The 20,482-nt window shown below is 30.0% G+C and overlaps 2 long non-coding RNA genes and 1 pseudogene across 2 annotated transcripts in view; 2 read left to right on the top strand and 1 right to left on the bottom strand.

Annotated features, from left to right (window-relative positions):
- LOC111301715 (uncharacterized) overlaps nucleotides 1-8,872 on the top strand; it is a 101,913-nt gene extending 93,041 nt beyond the window's left edge. The window contains exons 10-11 of the long non-coding RNA XR_016328129.1: nucleotides 8,540-8,664; nucleotides 8,744-8,872. This is a non-coding gene — a long non-coding RNA (uncharacterized LOC111301715). The remainder of the gene's footprint in view (nucleotides 1-8,539; nucleotides 8,665-8,743) is intronic.
- Nucleotides 6,517-7,117, top strand: LOC149514601 (uncharacterized). Its single transcript, XR_016328131.1, has 3 exons — nucleotides 6,517-6,722; nucleotides 6,857-6,960; nucleotides 7,041-7,117. It is a non-coding gene; the product is annotated as an uncharacterized LOC149514601 (long non-coding RNA).
- Nucleotides 8,873-11,736: 2,864 nt separating the features above from the next.
- LOC149514602 (uncharacterized) lies at nucleotides 11,737-13,238 on the bottom strand (annotated as a pseudogene).
- Between the last annotated feature and the right edge of the window lie 7,244 nt (nucleotides 13,239-20,482).

A 20,482-nucleotide genomic window follows, 5' to 3' on the forward strand; every position in this document is an offset into this window, starting at 1 on the left:
ACTCCATCTTTAATAGTTAAAATTCCATTGCTAATAGTTAATATTTCCATCGGTAATACTTGGTTTTTAATCATATATAATTCTACTTTGTTTATAAATTCTCTCATTTTATTCAATCATTAACTTCCTTTTCACAAAACAAAACAATTAACATTTTTTAGCAGCATCACCAAGAGAACTTACAAACTCTAAATCAAGCTAATAAAAAATTTATCAGTACAAAATTCCAACCAAAGCAATTGAACTTGACATTGGCCGTTGGCCACACCTCCTAAACTTGTCTGTACATAGGACTTGCTTCCGTATTCTTGGGCTCAATTACTAGAGCAATCTATTTCCATAACAAATTTGGAAGCTTTATTAAAAATAATATTAAAGTAAAATCATGTGAAATGAACTAAAAAATCATAATTTTTGGATGCATACAAGATATAACGCAAAACCATATTAAGCAAACAAAAAGCCAAGATAAATGATAGGCTTGGAAACAAAACAAAATGATGCCAAGCAGAATATGCAGAACAAAACAAAATTCATCTTGGACAAGCACCATGTTAGCACTAATGCCAAGCAAATTGACACACATCACCAAGTGTTTAGAGTATGGAATTCTTCTTTTCACATTCTTGAAAGATTTACTCATTTATGTGTAGGTAGATATTCTTGAAGAACATTTATAAAACTGGATTTTATTTACAATTAGGAGATGGATTCAAACTATAATTGCTAATGAAACTTAAAAAGCACAAGTCAAAAGAAAACCTCACTTGTATTAGAAAATAACAACTAATTGCTTCCAGCCAAAAACAATTTAGAAACTAATGTACAACAAAATGTTCATGACAGTTAAGCCAATACTCAATATAAATTCACTCTTAAAAAAGTTAAGTTTCCACAAAGATTTCATCTTTAAACTTCTTTACGGTTAAGTATGTGCATGTATGCTCATGCATGATGACACTAACAACAATAATAACAATATAAGAGACCACAAAAGAGAGCTATAAAAACCTCAGAAACTATTAGCTTTTGACACCTAGCTCTTGTTATATGCTCAAGGTTGGACCTTGGTCCCTTAGAAGGCATTAGTTAATAGATGAATTGCAGGAAAAGTGAAGACAAAGAACCTACAGATGAATTAGTTAAGTACTAGAAATAAAAGTTAAATTCAATAAAAAGCATAGACAATGAAAAACACCTACTCACATTTGACAATGGTTCATAAAATTGTAAAATGGCTTATTGCTAACACTAAGTGATGTTAAATATATTAATTCAAATAGCCATGACCTTAATTAGAAATAGAACAAAAGATTCTCAACTCATTCATTACAAACAAACCTCAATAAGAATATAGCAAATTTAAATATGTTATTTATTGGCTTATAATAAGCAAGCATTTTCACTTCCTTTTTACCATACTATATCTCAAATAAGATGATTTGGTGTTTCAACAAATTGAATCGACTTTCTAACTAGCTCTAGTTCATCACAAATCAAAGTTTAAAATTGCATATAAAATATACTTGATGGAAAATTTAAAAAGCTAAAATGAATTTCAACTTTACCGTTACATCAAAACCTAGAAAAAAACATCAAAGTTCTGTCTGATTTGTTGAAAATTGGAAGGAGACTATAAAAATAAAATACAAATTTGAGACATGGTGGACATTCAAAAGAGAGCATGATTCATCACACATAGTATCAAAGAAATTATAGATTTCATTTTCCTCGGAAGTTTACTTTTCTTTAAATTGTTCAGCCAATTAGTAAACGTCGTTCTTATTAGCTTTGACAAATTCAAACATGTCTCTTTAATTTTTCCTTTTTTTCAAATTAAATGCCATATAAAAACTCATATTATTAACAAAAAATTTAAAAAAATAAAAAATTTCACCTGAAGCTTCTATGGATAGGTATTGCTCGAGCACGGCAACGGACATGCTGCCACGAGCCAAGTAAGCCGCGGCTGTCAACCCATTATGCCCGTCTCCCATCACCTATGCATCTCATTTCTTCTCCTTTAGTGCTTGTGTGGCTCTAAAAATGATTAAAAGAAGCATCAATTTAAAAATATATATAGTTTCACCTGAAGCTTCCTCGATTACCCGTTTTTGAGATGTTCTCAGTCACAAATGATGTTATAGCAGTGAACGGTGGAGGAGAAAGGCTGTCGGAGGAGGAATTGAGGATAGAAAAGAGGGATGACGGTCTAGTGGAAGGGGTGGGAAAAGAGAACTGTGAGTGAGGGAGATAAATGTATAAGAGAAGAGTTAGGGATTTTATTCCTAAATGAAAATCACCAAAGAAATACCGATGAAAATGGATTTCAAAATTTCAAAATATAAAATTTTATTTATTAATTAAAAAAAATTTTTACACCAAAATTATTAATCAACAAAATTTTTTTCTTGATATTCCATTGGTAAAATGTGTCTACATTGTTATTTATATAATTTTTCATTCGTAAGTACAGCATCAAAATTTGATAGACATGCAAAAAATTTATTGATGGAAATTATTTCATTTGTATTTTTTTTTATGCAAAAAATTTTCATTTGTATTTATTGATGGAAATTATCAGTATTTCAATGGTAATAAATTGATAATTTCACTTTTCAACTTCATTGATAATTCGCTGGTATTCTATTTGTAATTATCTATGAAAAAAGTTTGTCAAAAAATTCTATTGGTATTAAATATAATTCTGGTAATGTAATTAATGAACCATGAAATATTCTTTATAATTATTTGTTAAATTTAATAAATAAACAAAAATCAAGAATATTCACGAATTGTTTGTAAAACATTATATTAATTTTTACAAATGAATCAAATATGAATAAATTTTGTTATATTTGTGATATGTTTGTTTAATTAAAAAATCTTAAAATATTGTTTATAATCGTTTATTAAAATTAAAAAAATAAATATAATTTGAACATATTTACAGATAGTTAGTCAAATGATCTGTCCATTTATTCTATAATATTATATATATTTATTACTAAATTAAATAATCTAATATGAAATTATGATTATTGATAATTTATTGTGAAAAATATACCTTATAACAATTGAAGGTATTACAATCCAAATCTTTTAAAAAGTTGGATAGATTTGATAATTTAAAATATAATATAGTAATATGATATGAAAATAATAAAAAAAAGACAAGCAAGTAACATGAGTTAAAATTTTAATAAAATTTATATATGGGTTTAACAAAAACTAAAAAATTATTTTTCGTATTTTTCATGTTGATATGAAATGTAATATTCAATTTTTGCATAAAACATAATACTAATACACTAAGTGTTTTAGACTATATGAATATAAAAATTATCGGATAGATAATTGATAAATTAATCTTATATCACTTTTATCAAACTTTTTATTAGCATAAACACGATTGAGTACATATCAAATATATTAATTACTAGTTCAGCTCGAGGTATAATTGAGTTAAAAAGTTTGTGATATGAAATTTGAGTTCAACTTAAATTTAGAAAATTTACTTTAGGTTAGATTGAGTTTTAGTTCAACTTGATTTCTTATAAGTAATTAGCACAAAATTATAAGTATATATTACAAATATCACAACAAAAATATATAATTTTAATGGCATTTTTGTTTTAGGGTTTGTGATGATAGATTCTTAAAATGTGGTACTGTGTTAGTATTAGTATTTCTTTCTATAACTTGGGAATTTGTGGATGTTGGATGTAGACTATTGAAGGACAACAGCGAAAGCTGGAGGACAGTGAGCAATTGCTAAATCAAAGGAGGCAAGTAGTTGGTCCTGATTTGTGTTTTTTGCAATTGAATGTTTCTACTTGATGAATGTGTGCATTTTTTTTCTTCCAATTTTAGGGATCTGATAGCCAAGTATAGAAGCTCTGTTGAAGACCCTGTGAAGACTGAGCCATAGTTGCTTCTCACTATACTAAGCACAAGTAGGAAAATGCATACAAAACAATTTGACTTGAATATTGTTGATAAATAGTTGTAGTTTGCGCTGTTTACTGTAACTATCAATTTCATTTCCAATTTGAGTGAGAATTGCTCATAAAGAATCTTGATCCAAATAGGCTATTTTGCATGAGCATAAGCATGAGCTAGTTGCTTTTTGTGTACTCATTCCGTGTTTTGTGTAAAATAAGTAAAAGAGTGTGTAGTTTTAATAACATATTGTTATAGAGTTTCAGTGAGGGCATATGGGTAAGTTGTTGTCTGGGAATGAATATGGGGAAAAACTATGTAAAAGCTAGTATCTTGCACAAGCATAAAGAAAGCAAAATGAATCTTGCCTCAAAAAAATCTTTGGAATGTGGTTGTACTGATTATAGTTCAACTTTGCAATGTGGTTGTCTTCCATTCATTTGCAGAACCTGCCTCCTTTAGAGCTTTATGTGAATCAAAGAGAAAGGATATAAATTCTTATTCTATTGTCATTGAAAACTCTTTAGCAAATTGTAGACACCCAATTGGGTCCGGGCCCAGATCAATTGGGCCTGACCCAAATGGGTAAGGCCCATTTCAATCCTGTATATTTTTTTCTTCTTTTGTATTTTATGTATTCTATTATTATTATTATTATTATTATTATTATGTATATCTTTATTTATTTATTTATTTTTATTCAGATTAGATTTATATGTATTTTATTTATACAGTTATATATTATTATTATTATTATTATTTTTTTGTGTAATATATTTTTGGGTTTATCTTATTTTATTTGTTATTATTTTTTTTTTAATCATCTGTTAATTCTATCTTCTTTTTCCCGAATTATCTGATATTATTTTTAATTTTTAATTTTTGATTTTCTTTTCTAATTATCTAGTTTTTTTTTATTTTGATTTTGGAGGGCTGAGATTGAAGGCTGAAGAATCCCATTGGAAGTGCGAATTCAATCAGAAGAGTCCAGTGGGATTCAAAGATTGAATTCCCGTCCAAGGAGGAATTGGGATTGATCAGAAAATCCTGATCAATCCCTATATAAAGCACCTCCTGGAACAGTTCAAACAGAGAAAACAGTAAGCAAAGCTACTGATTTAAGAGAAAAGGAGGCGTACAGGAAGCTAGGAAAAGTTTAGGAGTGTTCTGGGAGTGAAAAAAAATTTTTAGAAATTTTTGGCGAAAATTTTTTCTGGAAATTTCTGGGAAATTTCCAGATTCCGGCGAAAATTCCGACGAAGTTTGAATTTTCCGGCGAAAATTCCGGCCAACATTGAAGTTTCCGGCGACCTGTCTAGTTTCCGACGAAGAATCCCAGAAAACGGCTACTTTCCGGCCAACTTCCGGTGAAATTTCCAGATTCCGGCGAAAATTTCCAGAATCCGGCACCGGTGTTCTTCGGTTTCTAGAGAGAAGGGAGAGAAAAAGGAAGAAGAGAGAGAGAGGGGGAGGAGCGTTCTGCCGAAAAACGGAGGAAGGTGCCTTTTATACCCTCCCAAAACGACGTCGTTTTGGCCTTAAGTAACCCAGAGGATCCGCGCGTTTTGCCGCAACCCGACCCGACTCGGGCGTCGACCCGCTTTCTGACCCGCGCGTGCCATCCCCCTCCGAGTCGAGCCGAGCCGAGCCAAGCCGCCAAGCCGCTCCCCCCGAGCCGTTTTCCTGCCTTGAGCCGAGCCGCGATCCGAGCCGCTCCAGGTTTTTTTTTTTTTTTTTTTATTTCTTTGTTTATTTTAATTTTTATTTATTAGATTAGGTTTATGTAATATTCTTTTTATTTATTTTTTATTATTTTATTTTCTTTAAATAAAAATAAAAAAATTCCAAAAAAAAAATATATTTTTAGGGAAAAGTTGAAAGTATCAATTTTCCTCAGAAATAAATTTCAAAAAAAAATATTTTTGGGGAAAAGTTGAAAGTATCAATTTTCCTTAGAAATAAATTTTCAAAAAAAGGGTTTTTGAGGAAAAGTTGAAAGTATCAATTTTCCTTGAAAATCGAAATTTCCAAAAAATATTTTTAGGGAAATGTTGAAAGTATCAATTTTCCCTACAAAAAAAAAATCATTCTTTCCTTCCTTTCTATCTTAATTTTGATTTTGTTTTTTTCTTTAAATAATCCGACGACGGAGCCTCTGTAAGTGAAACAGTAGTTTTCTTGCATACTCCTGAGGTGAGGGAATTTTCTCAATTTTCTGCTAAAAGTATTAGAGTCAATTGAGAATAATTTCCAATAACTAATTACTTGGTAAAATTTTAAGGCTTTTGGATAACACAAATTTAAACTGGTACCATCTTTTGATGGGCGTTGTGAGGGTGCTATAACCTTCCTCACACGTAATCGAACTCCCGAACCCTGTTCTGGTTAGTAGACCTGAACCTATTCTTTTAGGGACCCTTAAGCTTAGGTGTTCCCTGAAAGGACAGATTCCTTAGGTGGCCAATCACACCTAGATAAAAAAGATTGGTGGCGACTCCCGAAAGTCAATGTCTAGCGATAGATCCCCGGATCTAGACGTTACGACACAAATAATTTCCAAGAAAAATCGCAAAGTTGTTCACTGCTGTCTTAGAGCTGTCGAGTTGATTTATATCTTGCTTTGAAAGTTTGTTTCCGTAAATTTCAATTTTTTCTTGCTATGGTGACTCTTGTCATGCGTTATAACTTTAATTATTCAATCAATATCTGTCTCTGACAGATACTCCCAGTTATGCTAGATGTTGGTACTAAAAATCAAAGGCTACTTGAAGACCGGCTTTGTGAGTAAAATATGTACTCGATTACTTTGTTCTTAAAAAGTTGTTACCTTTGCAGAGTCGACCATATGATATGATTGCTGTGACTATGGGACAGGTTGTTAGGATTTTTTTGACAAGTTCTTTTAGCTTGACAGATTTAGGATTAAAACAACCTAGGTTAGAAGGGGAAGAATATCTATCAATTGTTGATGAGTTCATGGAAGCAGTTTTCACAGGTTGGCCTAAGGCTATTGTACAGGTTTATTTCTTTCACAAGTGAGAATTTTGTGTTATGCTTGGTTTATATCATGTTGTTTGTTTGATGGTTACACCATTCAGTTTGAGGATTTTCAAATGAAAGGGGCCTTTGAAAATCTGGAGCACTATCGGAAAAGGTTTTGCATGTTTAATGATGATAAAAGGGTAAACTCTTGGTGCAACAACTTTCTACTTTTATGGACTAGATTAGTGTCTAGTTTAATGCAGATTGCTCTGAAATTACTATGAATGCCACCATTATTATAAAGTTGTGCTTAATGTCTCTTAGAGAACTTCTGGAGTTACACTTGCTGGATTGTTAGAAACTGTAAGAGCACAAGGTTGATCATTGGCTGACTTTCCAAACCAAAGATAGTTGTGGTGGGAGCTGGAAGGTACTTGACTAACTTATAGATAAGGCTTTGGCTTTCAGCCTTTCACCAAATTTTTTCAGCTGTTTCTCTGCGCCCATTCTTTCTTGGCTTTATTTCTCATGTCCACCATTCTGTCTTCCAGTGCAGGGCTTGGTGTTCTTAGCATGGCTGTGCAAGCTGTTGCGAGGATGACAGGAAAACCCAAAATAGCTGCACACAACTTTTTCCTACTCGATAAAGATGTATGGTTTTATACTTCCAGTACTCTACTACTCTTCATCCTATTTGTACAAAGCCTTTCCTGTTCTTTTAGATACGTAACATGCCCATTCTCTTGTGTAATAAAGATGAGGCTTGCATGAACAGAACAAGTGGAAAAAGGTTTACTAGAAAAATTATCTATGTTTTTTTTTTTTAATTTCTTATTAGAAAATGATTATGGTTTGACTCTGGGAATCTAAATCTCTGATTTTAAGTATATGTCAATTGACCATCTGGTAATTTTAATTTCGTCCTCCACATGGTGGATAAATACTTAATTTTCTGTTGTTTATTACTAGTTAAGGGTCTTGTTACTAAAGAGAGGAAAAATCTTGATCCAGCTGCGGCACCACCATTTGCTAAAGATCCAGGACAGAAAGTGGGACTTAGAGAGGGGGCTTCTCTACTTGAAGTGGTAAGTTCAATGTCAACGTTTGAGGCAACATGTATAAGTGCCAGGCTGGTGTTATATGAAATTTTATGCAAAGAAGAAAAGCGGTCAGCGCAGAATTTGCTGTCTATTATGACTAAAAGTTTGATGTTATGCTTCACTTTAATAGTGTAGTCTTCTGTAAGTTAGAGATGTTCTTTACATATATAGGTGTAAATGATCAATCACATTTGAGCCATGCCTTTATTCTAACAATTTTTTGCTTATAGCCCTAAATTATTGCTTTTAGGATAATTAATGATTTTGTAATTGATGACCCAAGACAGGGAATGAGCCTAGAAAAAAGAAAATTTCATTAATCCGAAATTTAATTTAGTTAATTCATGTAATTATCTTTAAAAGATAACATTTAAGATGTGTGTGATTCAAATTTTAATATTTACATAAGGAGATGAAATATTAATTAACAAGTTTTTACAAATCTCAATAATTATTTTCCTAGCTACCTTCTGTTGGTTTTACGTTTAATTTTCCATGTTGTTTGATTATTGTAGACGATGCATAGGCTTGGAATTACACGATTAGTCGTTGTTGGGATCCCTCCCTTGGGCTGCATGCCCTTTTTCAAGACTAACAGAAATATGTTGTTAGGATGCTGTGAACAACCCCAAAAAATATGGTAATTGGCTTTGATCAATCCTTCTTATTTCTTCTTCTTTATTTGGTCTTAAAATGCGAAAGAATGATAAAATTGACAGGTTTGGCTGAAACTTCCAAAGGATGTCGTGGAACGGGGACAGTAGAGCATGGAGATACATGCAAAGGCATGAGCACATGCGCTGATGCATCAAAATATGTATTCTGGGATGCTGCTCATCCAACAGAAAAAAATGTATCCCTCAATGACCAGAAACTTGAGGAAGACAATTTAAATCCAACATTTATAATGAAATTATCAAATTACCATGGTATCAAAAGTTTTCTAGAACATTTATAAGTTGTAGTTTCAGAGATATTGATAATAAACAAAAATGAATTGTTTTTTTATTTTATTGGTACAGCAATTATAAATGTGAAAATTATTTTTAAAAAATAAAATAATATTTTTAGGTCAGTTTTAAGTGTCAATATAATTTACTTAATAAATATAAAAAATTTGAATAAAATGTGATTTTTATTGAAACTTTAAAATGTTTTCAATTTTTTTTTTTTTTTTACTTATAATGATAGTTTAAAGTGTTGAAAAAATTCATGCTGACAAATACATGTGTAACTCTAACACCAATGACTTGACTGTCAAAAAGTTTTCACCAATACTTACTTTGCCAGCGGTCAAAAAACTATCGACAAAAGTAATAGCAGTATTTTTTAATCTTTTACTCGCACTTATAAGTGCCAATAAATTTTTTTTTTATTGTGTATAGGATATAGAAGAAATAATTTCAGTTAAATTTGCAATCAAACTATGTCTAAGTATTATAATACTCAAATTAAATATAATTTGCTAATTAAAGTGATTAAAAAATTAAACTTACTAATAGTTTAATTATAAAGTGTACTTTCATATTCAAACGTGTTGTTCGTTTACAAAAATATAATAATGTTTAATTTTATATTTAATTTAATTGACTCGTATAATTTTTTAAAATTTAAAATCTATATTTCACTTTTATTATTTTTAATTTACAACTTTCTTTATATTAAATAATAAAATAATGTCAAAATAATTAACTAATTCTTAATTTTAATATGTCAATGTAAATCCAAATTAAGAGTTAATTATTTTGACATTGTTACATTTTTTAATATAAAGAAGGCCACAATTTGAGAATAATAAAAGTGAAATGTAGATTTTAAAATTTAAAATTTAACTTTATAAACTCTAATTTTGTCTCTTTTACAAGGAATGGAGATAAAATCCATTTCTGGCATGACAAGTGTGGATATATTTTGAAAATTGAATTTCAGAGGATTTATTCTCTTGCTGTCAACAAAGAGGGCCCAATTAAAGAATTTAGAAATTGGATCGGTTCAAACTTGGAGTTGGAGAATTCAGCTACGTAGAAACCTGTTCAATTGGGAACTGGAATCGCGGATCAAGCTAATGAACCTGTTAAACTCTGTGACTCTCTGCCCCACAGATCACGATAGGATCATATGGCAGCACACAGCAAATGGTATTTTCAGCACTAAATCTTTCAGAGAAGTTCTGAACTCCACAACAGTTTCTAATTCAACCTATGAAAATACATTTGGAAGGGTGTCGCCCCACCCAACGTAGAAATTTTTTGCTGGAAGACTCTAAAAAGGCGGCAAACTCAATTTTTTTTCCATTGACACCGAAGGATCATTGACTTTGGGATATAGACTAAGAGCTAATTTAGATTTCATCATATTTTCAGTGCCATGAAATTTAACCCTCAAATTGAAACCAACTAAATTGAACACCCATTTGGAAGTTCTGATTTTAGTGCAATAGCCGCATTCTCATCGTGCCAAGGCTTAGTGATCCACTGAAGGGGAAATTTACCGATGCCCAATTGATGTTGGTTTTTTGCACTTTTACTCTTGAACCATGAGAAGCTTATAAGGGTCATTGGTCCTAATTTATTAAATAATTTTTTTATTTAAGCATGTAGGCTCGTAAAGATTGAAAGACTTTTGTCATTAGAAGGTTCCCCTTTTTTTATTTTGATTTTTTGTTAAACTTATAAAATAATTTTATTATTATTTAATTTAATATAATAAATAAATTTTACTATAATAAACTAATAAATAAATAGACTAATAAGTAATAAATTATTATATAATAAATAAATAAATTTTAATATTATATAAAAATTTTTGGAGATTATTTTATTAATTAAGAAGTGTGTTAATTTATTAACAAGTCCTCTAATTACAATTCAACTTACTATTAATTTCTACGTTTTCAGCAATAGTACTCTCTTCTTTCTCTCTATAATCTAGTGTGGACCCTTCTAGATGTCACCATCTGCAACTTACATGATGAAGGGTCTGATTTGGGGGACCCATCTTACATAGACAGGATAAAGCATAATCAGATCCCCACAAATCCCACGTGCAAAAGTTTGTTACAACTAACACATCAACACCAAAACTAACATGTACAACTTGGCCAAGATTTAGGTTGAAATGCGTTTTAGATTTTTATTCTCTTATTAGTGATACAAAGCCTTAGTTGACATTTTTGTGTTTTAAAGATGATATAAAAACATCTTACATCATGTAAAAATTTATTAGATTATTTTTTTATAAATTGACAATAAATTTTTATATTTATGTAATTGAGTTTATGTAATTATATAAAATTTTACATTTATTAAATAATGATTATATTTTTAATAATTAATGATGTTATAGATCTCTAAAAAACAAGTTTAGATGCACGTAACTGTTCATGTTAATTATACATGTCAATGTAATACTTTTTTTTTTATTTACAATTACATAGACATATGACTTGTATGTATAAAACTGTTTATGATGAAAAATTTTATAATCTATATATAAAATAGTTATTACAAGAATAACGATAAGGAAAACTATAAGAAATGGGGAATTCAATTCTTTTTTATAGTACATAACTTTTGAACCAATGATTCAATAACTCAAAGTCTAAGATTTGAATTTTTTGTTTTTTGTTTGTTTTCATGCTTAATCATACAGGAGAATTTTAATGATACAAAAGAAATGAGTACAAGAGATTTGATATCTCTTTTCAAGTATTTTACAGTTTCAAATTAAGATCAACATGTCCGCCCACTTCACCACCTTTACAACTGGCAATATTGCAGTTGCTCGGTCAATTTGCACCATTGCTGGTGGAAAGAAGCTATAGTAAGGTCGATAGTACATATTTAATCCACTAGCTCCTTACCAGATAATTGAATCTTCAAAGCTTGCCTTTGACAAACAACAAAATTATATATGAGCAACTGAAGAACAAATGATCATACAAAAGCATAAAATTTATGAAAATGGAGATGGTGTAATTTGTTGTTTAAGCTCACTTGATAAGCTAATAACTCGAGCTTGGGCAATTCATATTTGTAATAATTTAAATTGGATGAAGGATGCTTGAATTTTGAGCTTGAACACATTGAAGTAGTTATTGGAACGGCTAATGTGAGAAAATCTCCATCAAAGACCCCATTTTGTTTGATGCCCTTCTTGGACTTTGAATCCAAATTTGATGTTGAACATGAAGGTCCTTCCTTGAAAATGATACCAAGAAAACATAAATGGGGAAAAACTTATACAGAATCTATTATGATAAATTTTCTTTTTAGTACATATGAGAAAGTATAAAGAGATGCCGTGATTTGAATATTAAACCTCAATACTCGTTACGTTTGAGAGATGAAAATTAAAATCAAACCTAAAAATCGAGGTGGCAGTTTTAAAATCGAATGCTCTACCATTGCTACTTGAAGCTGCTTTAACTTGTTCATGATGGAATGAGCAATGGGAGGATATTTGTTGTGAATAGAGCATTGTCTAGAGAGAAGGGATATGATCTCTTCAAGCCAACTACCTACAATTTATGGTAACCAAATTCGCACATAAAAAAAGCAAACCTGTTAGGCTGTTACTATTACATAATATCAAGGTCTAAAGGAGAAAGAAGCCGCATTCTTAAGACTTCTATAAAAGATGAAAAAGAAAGGAAACCTAATTCTTTATAAAACTATTGTATAAATCCAGTTTTTTTTTTAGGGTAATTCAGCAGGCAATTTTCCCACTGTGAAAGGTAATGTTTAGAGGCCTCTATAATTAAAAAACAGAAAAAAAAAAAAAAGGCAAAATGATGTGAAATTCAGACCATAAACCTCATGAATTTCACAAGTAACATAATATTAATTAGTAAATGGAAAGAGATATTAAAAACTAGAATTTATCATTGGAACAATAATAAGCTATACATGATTGAAGACAAATACCTTCTCTTCAGGCAATAAAAGCGTAAAATTTCCATAATAGCTTTGGTTTGAAGGGGGCTTCGTCTGAAAACTCAGTACAGATGTTGATGAAGTTCTTCATGACAAATTCACCAACATAAAAAAATAGAATTCCATTAATTCGCCTAATTCTTTGTCCATCAACGTTGCCAGAAATGAAAATATATTTTAAAAAATAAATGAAAGATTCCAACTACTACAAGTTACAACACAAAATCAATTTTCTTACCACTGAAGAAGAAGGTTGTTGAAATGGTTGTAACCTTTTCATCAAACTAGGCAAAGCCAAATGGATTCAGATTCATAAGGCAAACTCAAATTTGTCCTGAAAGCCAATCCAGGGTCCAACCGAGAACACTCTTTTTCAATGTTATACTCACAAGAACAAAATTTTATGACCATTATTAACACTGTCATTCCCTGAAAGTACTGCTGCACCAGGATGCCACCTGGAGAACCACTGCAGGTCAATGGAACAGTGTTTGCTGTACTGACTATATCAATATTTTGAACAAATAAAGGTGTTCTAAAGATTGAATTTGGTGGTGAAATAAGTTCAGTGGGGAATAGAATTGAAGAAGCAGAAGAAGATTGATTTGAAGGATGGAACTTTGGGATTGGCAAAGAAAGATGTGATGATTTATGATGAATAATTGGTGGTGAAATAACAGATTATGGGGAAGGCAAAATTGTAGCAGCAGCAGCATCTTTCTGTTGTTTTTCTTCTATTCTTATCTTCTCAAGCTGTGCCACACCAAGTCCTCTTTTGGGGACTTTTTTAAGCCTTTGCTTCTTGGAAGATCTACCAATATTGCTTCCAATTCCACTACCACTGCTAGTATTACTATTGCTACACCTTTGGGTTTGATGTTCTTACGCCATTGTTTTCACTAGCTTCCATATATATGTAAACACAAGCTTCCAAAAGAAAAAATTGGAAGAAAAATCCATGAACAGTAAACTTGTCAGAAACAAGATGCTAGCAATTCCAACCCTGGTATTCAAGCATTTCACTATTTATATGTGCACTTTTTTTGTATGTTTCCACTCTTTTCAAGAAGAAAAAACTGATGAAAAGAGGAAATCTTTGAAATCAAGAAACAAGGATTTTCAAATAAAAAAAATTGAGGATAACAACAGGAAAATCTAGAGAAAATGTACAAGAAGAAGCAACAAAGTTTAGGAAAAGATGCCCAAAATCTCGCAGATATTGGAGGTCAAGAGAACAAACTCATGAGCCTAGCCAAGTTTTCAGCTAAAATAATGAAAAGAGAGTGGAAAGAGAAGATCACTGTATCTGAAAGGATTCTGATTTTCTCTCAAAGGCCTTGTTTGTCTGAGGGATCAAAAAAATTATATACCAAAGTTGTGCATTCATTTTTTTTTTTTTCAAAATTCAAAACCATGCAAATCTTTAGCTTTGCTATGAATATATTTGTCTCTCGTTTCTCGACCAAGTCCTCCTCCACACTTCCTCTGTTCATTCCTAGAGTCTCCAAGACACTCTCTTTAAGCTTTTTATTTTTTCTTTTATTTTTTTCTCTTTCAATTTATGTTTCCAAAGTTCTAAAAGAGGCTGAGTTCCTAAGGTCACCTTAGCTTTGTTTTGTTTTCATTTCGGGGTATCTTTTGCTGGATTTGCGACTTTTGGACATAAATGCGTGACATTCACGTTGTTCCCCAACACATGCATGGAATTCAACAACCTATTTTATGCCTTTCAAGTACACTAGCAGAGACGGATGGTTATGCAAGCCTGAAAGCTCCTTGAACCATTAAAATTTTAAAAACCCCAGCAACATGAGGCAGAGATGGATGGTTATACAAGTCAAAAGGGGTCACTGGCTCCTCCCAAATGTCAAGGATAATCAAGTTTGTTAAGGAAATCAAATAATCTATAAGTTCTATTCTTCGTGTGAATGAATTATATCTAGTTCACTCAGTTAAACTAGTTAATAATATTTTGAAATCCGAATAGCTTATTTGCAGAAGACCAATAAAAAGGTACTATAAAAAATTGTTTTGGGCAGTTAAAATCCATGCGTGTTTACGCTTATGTGTGTATACCTATGTTATGCATTATAGATTAAGAAGGATTAAAATCATATTATTTTTTATTTATTTGTTATACCAATCAATTATTATTTACAAACCCTTAAAATCAAGAGATTTATTATAAGAATTAGGAAATGTATACTTGTTACAATTATAATCATATCCATTTAACTTCTAATCTCAAAGTTTTAATTTTATTCTTTTAATGGTATATTTTTATTTTTCTTGTTTTGATAAGAAAATATGTTATTTAGCAATTGGTTTATTTGTTTTTTTTTTTTAAATCATTCACAATTTTAAGTAAAATGATTTATTTGATGTATTATGTTTCTTTATATGAATTGATAAAATTTATAATTTTGTAAGTTATGTTTAGTATATTTCTATTTATATTGATAATATATATAGTAGGTTACTTATGAAGAAAAAAATTAAAATTCAATATAATATTTATGGCAAAAAGGTCAAAAAAGGCTCTAACTAAATTCAATAATCATCTAAGCCCTTTTTTTTTTTACAATCAATTAAACCCTCAAATGTCTATTTTCATTAATTGAACCCTTATTAGATAAAAATGGTTAACTTTTTCTATCCAATTGAAGCTTTAATTGAGTGAAAAATATATGTATAAGGATTCAACTAGGTTTGATTAATTGCAATAAAATATGAGAAGCTTAATTGATGAGTGATGTTTTGTTTGAGGGATTTTTTTACCCTTAAGCCAATATTAATGGACTCTATCAAAATTAAATATCAAGATCTGCCACTGTACACGACCAATTGGGTTTTACTTCTTCTTTGAGAGTTTGGTTGTCAACATTTTAGTTATATTCCCAATCAATAATGCATTTCATATTTCAATAATGAATCAAATTTTATTTAATTATATAATTAATTTAAAACTCAACAATTTGATCCGAATTAACCTAAATTTAATGATCCAAACTTAGAAAACTTAATTATTAAATTTAAAACATTTTGAATTCAATTTAGTCTGATTTCTTTTTAATTTGAAATAACTCAATCTGTCCAATTGTCATCTTCTCAAAGTATTAAGTTTAAGTTGAGAATATAATAAATATATAGAGAGGTTGGATTGTTTTCAACTTCAATTTCCTTTTCCTAATAAGTATGTTGTTGGCATTTGGATTACTAAAAGTAAAGATTGAATTGATTGATTGGATTTTCTTAAGTTAGGCATAGATTTTCTTAATTTGAATGATGGTTTGTTTTTTATTAGGTCTTTGAAATTACTTTCATTCTTCTACTTCTACTTTTCAATTTGGAGCAAAATGGAAGAATCAACCAGAAATTAATTATAACAAATAAACTTAAGTTTTCGGCAATTCATTTTAATTTTCATATGTTTCCTTTTAGTTACTTATACAAACTTAAAAATTCTTTTTATTTTAACTGCACAATAAGAAAAAAAATAAATTATTTACTTGGATCAATAGTGTGTTGCCATGGGGCATTCACATGAAAATTTTAATAAAATTATTCAATATTTGGCATACAAATGGACTGATTGTATTGATGAGATGTCAGGTAGGCAAGCTGAGTTAATGATGTTTACTATTAGATAGATTAAATTGATATCTAATTTGAAAATTTAAGATGTAAATTGTATATTACTTTATTTAAATATTAATTTTTTATTGTTCTAAGTAACATTTATGTAATTAACTCAATGCAAATATATACGTTCCTGATCAAATCAAGTCATATGAAATTTCCTACCTTAATATAAAGTATTAACCCACCTTGATTTTCAAATCTTTAACTCCTCCATCTTGAGTTATAACTGAAGACACCCATTTTGTATTTTTTTTCTTTTTCTCTTTTTTGGTAACTTTTTTGCCAATCGCCTGACAGCAACCAGCAGTTGTTCTAGCAACCAATGGCTACCCTAATCCTAGGCCACCAAAATCCTAGATTTTTGGGATTTTGGTCTTCTCTTTTTTGCTCTATAAATAGATCAATGAAGCCTAAAAAAAAAGGGGAAAAAACGCTGCAAAAAAAAATCACCAAAAAAACAAAGAAAAATAGTTCAAAAAAAAAAACTATGTTAAAAAGCTAGGAAAACCAAAAAAAAAAAAAAAAAACAACAACACAAACCCAAAAAAAAAACACAACCCCTGGTAATGGGGATCTCAGTGCCAAAAACACAAAAGAAATTTTCTTTATTCTAATCAAAATTTTGGGCCTCGATCTACATCGTTTGAGGCTGTTTCACAAAACAGAGGTTGGATTTGAGTTCAGGAGGTCAAAAATAATTTTTTAAGTATTTTTTGAGAAATTTTTCGGCATACTCAACGACGGCAACAGCATTGCCAGAAACTGAGAAGAAGAAAGAAGAAAAATTGTGGAGGAGAGAAAAAAAAAAAAAGAGAGAATGAGAAAAAAGGCAGAAATGAAAGAGTGGGGTGGTTTTGGGGGCTATTTAGAGTGAAATTAAAATGACATCATTTTGATTAAGTGGTAGCCAAGCCACCAAGTCGAGCTAAGAACAGAGCTGAGCCGTATATCTAAGCCAAGCCAATTAAGCTATTTACTATATATTCAAGCCGGTTGATCGACCATATTGAGCCATTTTGAAACTTTGACCAATGTTGACTAGGGGCATTTTAGGTATTTCCACCATAGCTTTTTATTTTTTATTTTTTTGCTCAATTTTTTTATATATTTCTATTATTTAATTTATGATTTTTATGTTATTTTTATTTTATTTTTGTATAAATTTTTCATATAAAATAAATGGTATAAAGTATAAAATAGTTTTAATTTAATTAATTTAAAATAATTCTAAACATAAACTTATTAAAATTTTAATGAACAAGAATAAAGAAAAATATACAATAATTCATAAAAATTAATTCATAAAAAATAATAATTTAAAATGTAAGAAAAAAAATTTATCTGACAATGAGATTCAAAGGCACTCCGAGTAGTGATACTTATGAAATCTTTAGGTGAGAATATTTTTTTTAAATACTACCTGTATTGAAATATTTATAAAAAAATTTTAATATAATAAAAATTTTCTTTTTCTATTAATAAAAAACTTAACTAATAAATTAAAAATAAGGTGATAAAAATGAGAAAAAAGAAAATTTATCCGATAATGGGATTCTAAAAGTATTTCGAGTATAGATGCTTTAAGAAATCCCTAGGTGAGAAGATTTTTTTTAATATTACCAGTGTATTGGAATATTTATATAAAATCTTCAATATAAAAAAAATTTCTCTTTTATTCAAAAACTTAAATAAATAATAAAAAATAAAAATCAATAACAAAATGTGTGCATTAATGTATTATCATTTGCATCATATGCATGGCATAGTTTTTTTTGCGAAAAGTAAATTTAAGCCTCCGAAGATCAGATTTTAAGGTATTCCAAGAAGCGATGCCTAAGAAATCTCTAGGTGAGAAAATGTTCTTTTAATGTTACCAACGTACTAGAACATTTTAAGAATTATTTCAATAAAAATGTTTTAATTTATTTTTCTCAAATAAAATTTGAGCATTAAAAAATAAAAATCAAATAAAAAACAATTTCCAACAAATGAAAAAAAGCAAAAAATTATTTTTTAAATACCAAAAATAAGACTATTTTCTATCAAAATCAAAGGATAACATGTAGTTAAGTAGTACCACTTTTAAACGGGCGCTGTGAGAGTGCTAATCCTTCCTTACACGTAATCGATTCCTGAATCTAGACTGTTTCGCAAACCATAAAATTATCTTTTTAATAAATTTTAATTAATTTTAAAATGTTATTGAAATGATAAATTTTAATAGCTGGCCAATCGCACATAGCCAAAAAAGATTAGTGGCGACTCTATATTTTCCTTTTTTTCAAATTCATTGGACAGACATAAAACCGTTACGACAATAACACATGTAATTTTGACCAATATAAAATAAATTATCATTTTATTTTAATTTTTACATACATCAAATATAAAATATGATGATATTATTTAAGTTAATCTTATTTATAATATCATCTTATCTTATATTATCATAATCTTGTATACCAAACACATAAGTCTTATAATTTAAATGTTATACTAAGAAAAAGATCACTAAAATAAAAGTATAGAACTGAGAAATACATCTCTCTCTCTCTAAAAGTATGGAATTAATTTTTGGATAAAATAACAATATATAGTCAATATTTCTAAACCCTAAATAGCAATCCCAAAGCTCGGTTTGTGGGTTTTAGACGGGAGAGAATAACGGGGACCAATTATACTCTCAGTCTCAGCCTCAGCCTCAACCGTCGGTAGACAGATAAAGACGAACAAAAGAGCTTTGGGTTTAGGGAAAAGAGAGAGAGGGCTTTGCCCAACAAAGACGACGATTCAAGTAGCACCAGAGGGCTCTCTATTTTTCCTCTTTCTCTTGATTCTCACCTCTCATGTAACTAATCACCCTTCCAATTGGCTATTGTTCGACGTGGCACTATCTATTCGTTGCATTGCATCACTCTGTCGTTATGTCTCTCACTTTTATTCTCTTTATTGGTGGGCGACATCCTTACTGTGACGGTCATGGACATATGGGAGTGTTTCTGATAATTTTAAATACCGCGACATTTAAATTAAAGTAAATTTTATCTTTGGATACTTAATTATGCTTTTTTTTTTATTTGAATCACTTAATTTTAATTTGTATCAACAAAATCATTAAAACCTATTAAATGTAACAAATATGGCCACTTTAACTTTTTTTATCCAAATTACTAAAAAACATGATATGACTTCCACATTTTGTGCCACATAAGTCTAAATTATTTTTTTTTTCATTTGTTTTCTTTCCTTCCCTTAAATGTCACTCTTTCTCCGTTTCATTGTTCAGCCTCCATCTGCAGCCACCCAAAACCAACATTCCAACACCTCATAAACAGGCCTACGGTCGACTTTTGAGCCCAGCAGAGTTATTGTTACCAGGCTAGAGGCAGAAGCACCCCAGCAAAGCCGAAAACAAAAATCTCCTCCTTTGTTTGTCTCCAGTTGCTGCCCCTAAATAGTAGAAAGAATGTTTTAGATTGTTTCTATAAAAGAATGTTTTAAACATTGTTTCTTTGCTGGCTTTATTTCTTGGATTTATCTTTATCAATGATGAAAAGGAAGAAAAGAAAGGTGCGCTTGTTTTAGCTACTCATAAAATATTACAACACTAATTTTGCTAGATTTTATTTCAAGACTAATGTCTAATTGTATACATTTGTTTGTCGAATGTGGGTGGAATTATGAGTGTTCGTGGTGGATTTCTCCTTTCTAACTTGATAATAATTTTCCCTTTTCTGATTTGGAAATGGGAAAATGGAATTATAGTTGTCTAAATGGTGGTAGAAGGCTGAACAGATGGTAGCAGATCTTATTTTCAGGTTAGATCTGGGATAATTTAGAAAGTTTTAGGAGGAAATGAGCCAAAAAAAAAAAAACAAGAAT

This window comes from Durio zibethinus, chromosome 15 (assembly GCF_047325235.1).
Source record: "Durio zibethinus cultivar Kanyao isolate XHJ-2024 chromosome 15, ASM4732523v1, whole genome shotgun sequence".
Classification (NCBI taxonomy): domain Eukaryota; kingdom Viridiplantae; phylum Streptophyta; class Magnoliopsida; order Malvales; family Malvaceae; genus Durio; species Durio zibethinus.